The following is a 7,827-nucleotide window of genomic DNA, read 5'->3' on the forward strand; positions in this document are numbered from 1 at the left end:
TTTATTTTCTTCTTTAAAAAAAAAAAATCCAGCTCTCTCTCAAAAAGCTGACCCTGGTGAATTGGACTGATTTCTGATGGAAAGCAGTCTTGTCCAGAAAGTCTCTTACCCACCCTGCTGAGGAATGTGGCTGCTGCAGATATTAAAACAGACCTGCAGGCGTCTGCAGCGAGCGGGAGCTCGTGCCAGGAATGACCTCAGCCGGCACAGCGGGGCTTTTTACCTACAAAAGGCCTCTGCTCTGGGCTAGATCACCACAGAGACCTCCCTTCTCCAAACCCTCCCCTTTCTGCATACCCCATGCTGCACCCCTAGCCTAATGCCTGAGCAGAACTTCCCACCCAAGCCTGGCACCAAAATGCAGGAGCACAGTGCCGTCAGGCCGGCTACAGGGAGTGCTGTGGGTCCCTTTGTCCAAGTGACTCCCAGTGACTTTGGCTGGAGCATGTGGTCCTGGTAGCTGGCGGCCACCTTTTCCTTGCCTCTTCCCCTGAGTCCACCCTGGCCCCCAGACAGCTGGGAGGGATCCTGTTCAGGTTGAGAGGTTTCAGGCTTCGCTCCCTCTGCAAGAGGCACCCCCATTTCCCGCCTCCCTCTTGCTTAGGGAAGCCCCGGACTCTTGGGGCAGAAACTGAGGCCGGGAAGGCTCCTCCCTGCCCAGCCGAACTTCCACCCTGGCCTTGGATGTTGTCCCACCTGATTCAGCTCTTGCCGCTGAATCCAAATGTGTCTAAGATGAAGTTGACAATCTTGTCAGTCATGGATTTCCCCCTTCTACTGAAAATCTCGGAGAACTAGGAGAAGCCCAACGCTTGCCCCTCCAGGCTCTAAACTCAACTGGTAATCCCCAGAGTCAGAGTCACATCCAAGATTCGCCCAGCCCATTCCCATGCACAGAGGGCTTTTCTGCACGCCTTTTCTCACGAGAACCCTCCAGTGCCTTTAGCCCCGTTTCACAGGTGAGTACATTGGAGCCGAGGAAGACTAGGCCTTGGTGTTGCAGACCACTGGTGAACAAGTGGCAGAATAGGAGCCCAAACCAAAGTCTGGGACTCAGGGACGCACACTCTTTCCACCGCCGCTCACTGCCCGAAACTGCAACGCTTGTTCACCTCTAATTTTGCATCTTAATTGTATGTTGATCCCTTTGTGTTGAAATGTGCATTCTATATGGTCCAATTCCTGTCATTTTCACCTTAGTCTTCATGCAGACCAGCCTCCGGGCAGTTAGACTGAGCGGCTCCATCCAGAGCAGCAAAGGATGGACTGCTGGCCTTCGAAATGAGGGGTCCAGGCTTTGAGTTCTGGCTCTGACACCAGGGAAGCATTCACCTTGCAGGACAGCACCTCACTGTTCTGGGTGCGATCCTGGGTCGAAGGGAGAGACTGGATGCTATTGGAGGTCATGGCTAGCTCTAAACCTACATGATTCTTTGATTTGGCTCCTGGTTGGGTTCCCTCTTGGGGGGCTGGTGGAGCAGTTTCTCAAATTACTAGGACAGTGACTTGGCCTATTGCACATTAATGCCATCTGGAGCTCGGGCTGGTGGTGGAGAGCACTTAGCTAGCTCTTTCAAAAATGAGAGAGAGAAGGACGCTGCACCCCAACTTCACCCAGAAGGCCCCCTCATTCCTGGCTCTGTCCTTAGCAGGGCCTTGTGATCCCCGCTAGGTAACAGCATTAGCTCCGAGAGGCCTCTGTCCACCTGTTGACCAGGGACAGTCGCTGGACTCTGATGCGGCACAGACAGGCTGGCACTCCCCGGATCGCACAGGGAGTCTGTGAGCCGGGCTGAAGGCTGTCACGACGCCTGCACTCAGGGAGACCCTGCAGCTGTTCCCAGCTGTCCAGCTGAACAATGCAGGTTCTGTCAGGTCCCTGCTGAGCCTGCTCTTAGGGGGTATTCGGGTTGCAGTATTAACCGGAGGCATCTCAGCTGCTTCCTGCGCCTCGGCTATCAGCAGAGATTCCTCAGTGAAGATGCTCACTCCAGTTCTGCATCCGACCACAATGCAGGGATGGGGCACAAAAGCCTTTCCCCATCGTCTCAAACCTCCTAGGCTGGGAGGGACCTCAGGATCAAGTGTGCCCAGGTGTCTGCTTCCAGGCCCAGGGGCAGGAGTACAGCTCAGCTTCCGGAAATCTTTGGAGCCTGCTAAGTCGCCTCCTCACACACTGAATCACTCCAGCAGGACTCTCCTAACAGCGTCCCCCCAACAGTCAAACCACTTACACAAGCTGCTTGTACGACTTGTACTAATTTGAACCCGTCACTTCAGTAAGACATATCCTACTGCCTGTCTCCTGAGCTCAGCTGTCCCCTCCATTACCAAGCAAGGCAAATGCTGTCACTCAAGCTCAAATCCCACCCCGCCCCACCAGCACCATTTCCACAGAAATCCCAGTCTTTCTCTTGGCTTCTGATCTCTGCTGCAAGACTTTCCTTCACCCCAGAACGGCTTGAGTGACATCATGAGGTTCTACCTAGTCTATTGATCCCCATGCTTCCTGGATCCTAAATGCTGACTTGGCCATTTTTGCCAATGTACTTACCTTGGCAAGTACTTTCTGTCCGTTTTGTTTTCATGGTCATTTCAGAGCCTCTCCTACCTACTGCTTCGCCTGGGAACTCCTCCAGCGTGCAGACCAGGTCTCCTCCGTCCCTCTAGACTGGTGTTGGGGCTGGCATTTCTGGTTATTGATTCTCAGGAAGTTCCACCTGAGAGCTGACCATTCAAGCCTATTTCCTGTTTGTTTGGGGCCTGGGAGTATGATAAGGCTTTGGCCAGCTGCCAGCACACTGGCTGCTCCTGAAGGCCAGTTTGGGGATCTGAAGGGGAAAATGACTTCTATCACATAAGTATTATTTTGGAAAACAGCAGAGTGGAAATAATGGTTCTGCTGCATCCAGATCCGCTCTAACCCCTTCCTCGCACCGACCACCCTAGCTTGTCAAGACCGCAGCACTAGTAAGATGTTCCCGGGAGCATCATTATTGTTCAGGGCATTCAGCCCCAGCCAGAGACACGTGGAGGAGAAGTGGCTAGGAAGGGGACACACTGGGAAGGATGAGGTAAAATGTGAGCCAGGGGTTCAGCTCCACCCTCTGCAGCCTCCACAAACAAGCTGATTTCTTCCAGGCTGTTCTTGAGTCTAACGGAGGACAAGTTGGAGCCCCGATGGGGGGCAGGGGTGGCGTTTGCTGAGCTGAGTTTATAAGCACTTCCATTTTCTTAATGGCTCCCTCTTCACACATTCCTCTGCATTTTCCCTTTTTATTAATGTGGCATCTTTCCCAGGCCACTTTATGGGACCATGTGTGTTTTCACTTATGCCCTGATTGGGTTTGATCGTGTCTCTCCCTATGAAGAAACTTCAGATCTTTTCAAGGTCCCACCCCGCCCCCCACATCCTTGCATTTCGGTTGCCATGGGTGACCTCTGGGCTCCGGACTTCTGGGCTCATCCCTCAACTGAACCCCCAAGGGCTCCACTGTATGTATTGTCGACCACAACACCAAGCACTTGTCTGCATTAGGGTCACACCTCATTTGGACCCCAGAGAATACAGCCCAATCTGACTGCTCACTGCAATCTGAAATGGCTTCTGGCTCTTGCCAAATCAAATAGGCCCCAGAGGATGAAGAGGAAGATTTGCCATGACTGCAGATTTTCAGAGAAATGTGCCACAGACCCGAAGGCCATTGCCAGAGAGGAATCCCTTGTTGGAGCCACAGCGGCTCCAAGAGCACGCAACTCCCCACGGGCTGCTCTCTAAGGCTTAGAACAAGGTTCGAAGAGTCTCATGTTGGTGTGTTCATTAAAAAAAAACACTTGTGCCCTGGCTGGTGTGGCTCAATGGATTGAGTGCAGGCCTGCGGACCGAGGAATCACTGGTTTGATTCCCAGTCAGGGCACATGCCCGGGTTGTGGGTCAGGTCCCCAGTGAGGGGCATGTGAGAAGCAACCATACATTCAGATTTCTCTCCCTCTCTTTCTCCCTTCCTCTCTAAAAATAAATTAGTTAAAAAAAAAAAGACACTTGTGCCCTGGCTGGTGTGGCTCAGTGGGCTGAGCACCGGCCTGCAAACCATAGTTATCAGTTGGATTCCCAGTCAGAGCACATGCCTGGGGTGTAGGCCAGGCCCCCAGTAGGGGGTGCATGAGGAGCAACCATGTATTGATGTTTCGCTCTCTCTTTCTCCCTCCCTTCCCCTCTCTCTAAAAATAAATAAATAAAATATTTTTTAAAAGAAAAAAAAAAGACATTCGTGTTGCCCTGATCAGTGTGGTTCAGTGGGTTGGGTGTCATCCCCCAAAGCGAAAAGTTGCTGGTTCAATTCCCAGTCAGGACACATGCCTTGGTTGCGTGTTCAGTTTCTCTCTCACATATGGATGTTTCTCTTCCTCTCTCCCTCCCTTCTCCAATCCCTGTCTATTAAAAAAAAAAAAAAAAAAGAGACGTTCGTGTTACTCTCAGGAACTTCGATCTTACCCTTTTGTTTTTCTTTAGACTGTCAGTTCTGAGAGGGCCACGCCCGAGGTCTGGAGCTGACCGTGTCTGTTTGAGCTCAGTTTTACCAGCACCGCCCCAGCCTGGTCTCCAGGTACCCGGATGGGAGCTGCGTTAATGAACACATTAAGCAGCAGGCCGCATGGCGAGCCTGTGGTCTTTGGAAGCCCCCTCGCCCTCTCCCCTTTCAGAGTGCCAGGTTCGTCCTCTGTAAAATGAGGGGAAGAACACATATTCCACAGGGCTGTGAGAATTAAATGAAGTAATGTCTGGAAGGGGCCTGGAATGTTGAAGGCACTCAGTGAATGGCAGGGATTTTTATTACAAGATTGAGGGGGGTGGGGCTCTTTTGGAGAATCTGCTTTTGTTCCCTCAGCCTCATCCTCCCCGGCCGTCTTGCATGGCAGCCACTCCCTCCTGGGATGGCTGCAGACTTCAGCCTCCCCGCTCTGTTCTCCAGGGCAAGAATCTCTAAGTCCTTTGGGAAATCGAGTTCTGGGATCGTTTTTCCTGTTGTCAGCAGGCTCTGGAAGAGGCATTAGCCCCACCAGGCTTGATGTGGGAAGTTTTACAGGTACCGCTCATCTGGCTGGCAGATGTAGCTTTGCTGCAAGATACAGCTCTGTCTTCCAGATGGGAGGGTGCCTGGAAGTCCTGAGGTGGACTGGCTTCCCCCTCCTCGGAGCCAGGGCGGGGCATACTCCTGAGGCTGTCCCTCCTTCCAAACCCCTGGGGCCCTTGAGCCAAATTAAGCGGAGCTGCTGGTATCAGTGTCCCCTCAAACCTACATTCTGGCAATGGGCGGACCGCCTTTCCATCATCTCCCTCACCCCACCCTTCCCCAACACACGTGTGTGCGCACACACACACATACACACTGTTTCTAGGGGAGAGAGGAGAGCACTACACGACAGTGAGGACACCGGGACGCTCCCCCACCAGGGAAGAGTGGCATTCATTCTGTCACACACGTTCCCGAGGACGTGAAACAGGCTAAAGAGGGCGTCTTCACTTAAGATACCCCCTCATATTTGGGCATTTCGCCTAAAGGACTGTGGGGGGAGGGAGCAGAGGCCAAGGGCAGTCCTTCTCCCCGGCTGACATCGCCCTGGACAGCAGCAGTCACAGTTTTCCGCCCCTGAAGTCCCCTTTCCGCCTCCACAGAACGGGCTGTGCCTTGCCCACCAGCCGCTGATGTCTGCTTATAAGCAGCTGGTGCTGCTTATTTGAATTGGGCTTATTTGGGGACATTTATGCTAAAATGCTCCCACCTTCATTATTTCTGGTCAAAATGATGTTGGTCCCAAGAGCCAGAAAGCCATTCAGAGGTCAACAGTGAATACAGGGACAGCTACGGCAGGGGCGAAGGGACTCCACGGAAATGGAGTGCAGGCCCGTGGTTCTCTCTCCTCTTGGGCTGCCGAGCCGCCTGTCTCCGCTCTTCTCTGCATATCGTCTCAGTCGGTCTGTGGTTTAATCACAGGACCCTGACTCAAGTCCGCGTTGAGCATGAAGTGTTAGTTGAGCTCCCTGCAACTAAATGGGTGAAGAGCCTGTGAGTCTGTGCCTTTCCATTGCAAACTCTTAGGGGAGGGAAACTCAAAGGCTACTGTCAAGCTGAGACATTGGCTGGCCTTGGGCACTTATTCCTGGTTGGATTAGCTGTGGCCGAGGAGTGGAACGTGTGGTACAAAACATGTTTCAGGCTCTGGCTGGTGTGGCTCAGATGGTTGGAGCATTGTCCTGTAAACCAAAGGGTCATGGGTTCGATTCCTGGTCAGAGCACATGCCTGGGTTGTGAGTTCAGTCCCCGGTTGGGGCATGTGTGAGAGGCAACTGATTGATGTTTCTCCCTCACATCAATGTTTCTTTCCTTCTCTTCCCCTCTCTCTAAAATCAATGAGCAAGACCTCTGGTGAGGATTTTAAAAAAATGTTTAAGGTAGCAGGAGCTGAATGTGGGGAAACAGATTCTCTGAAAAGCACACATATCTTTTCTAAGGTATATCAGGTCCCCACAGGTGGTTCTGAGGTTCACTGACAGGCAGGTAACATTTGTCTCCAGGGACTCCCTCTCTCTCCACACAGGCTGGAGACGGCATTCAAAGTTGGGGAGGCAGCACCGATGAAGCACCAGCCACCTTCACAGCACTCTGGGAACACAGGGAAACTTCTCAGAAGAGTGGCCGGGGGATAGTGTCCGTGGAAAATGGCACTATCTGGAGTTGCATGTCTCATTCCCGCTCTGCTGAGAACTCACAGAATGGCCTCAGGAAAATGGCTTTCGCCCTGTGGGCCTGAGACTGTCTGTAAGTTTAAAAAATTAATTAATAGCACTGAATAAAGCATTGAATTAAATAATCTTTTCTCTGACTGGTGTGCCTCAGTGGACTGAACCAAAGGGTTGCCGGTTTAATTCCCAGTCAGGGCACACGCCTGGGTTGCAGGCCAGGTCCCCAGTGGGGGTCTCTTGAGAAGCAACCACACGTTGATGTTTCTCTCCCTCTCTTTCTCCCTCCCTTCCCCTCTGTCTAAAAATAAACAAAATCTTTAAATAAATAACCTCCAAGGTCCTTTCCAACCTCTAAGAATTTCCAAGCTTATCTCCTTGCCCACCTGCCCAAAGCAATTTCCCAGAAATGCAAAGAGCAGAGCGCTTTGACCCGGGACTTTGGCGGGGGCTCTGCCACCACCTCTCTCTCCCATGAGAAACTGCCCAGAGGCTTCTCTGCCTGGCCCTGCAGCCACTCGAGTTAGTCCAGGCAGCACCTTCCCAGGGGGTGGGGGCCACGACTCCCCACTTCAGGGAGCACACTTATTTCTGATTTCATAGAGGCCGAGGACAGAGCCTGGGCGCTTGGTCCCAGCTGACACCAGAGAGGGCAGCCTGGGCACCAGGACTTGTCCAACTGCTAGGCTACCAGGGCCTGTGAGGACAGGGGAAGCTAGAGGAAGGGGGTCAGCAAGGGCCTGGGGAGATCAAGGACAATAAGCCGAATGGAGATGGAGAGGGAGAGCAGAAAATGTCCTGGATCCTAAAGGGAAGATGGCAGGACCAGAGGAAATTGCTGTGTCCTTTGGCCGGAAATGAAGAACATTCAACGAATATTCAAAAGGCCACACTATGCAGCACCTGTTCACTCCGGAGCCAGGGGCTTGGGCCCCCGGCACTGGGGCCGAGCCTGACTTCGAGCCTCCCTGGGGGAGGAAACCCAGTACATTGAGGCCCACTCAAGTGCTGAAAGAAGCCCTGGCCCTAAGTGGGTAGAGAGAAGGAAGGTGCCCTCGGCTTCCTTGGCTCCTCCCTGGCCCCAA

The sequence above is a fragment of the Phyllostomus discolor genome, chromosome 13, assembly GCF_004126475.2.
Source record: "Phyllostomus discolor isolate MPI-MPIP mPhyDis1 chromosome 13, mPhyDis1.pri.v3, whole genome shotgun sequence".
NCBI lineage: Eukaryota > Metazoa > Chordata > Mammalia > Chiroptera > Phyllostomidae > Phyllostomus > Phyllostomus discolor.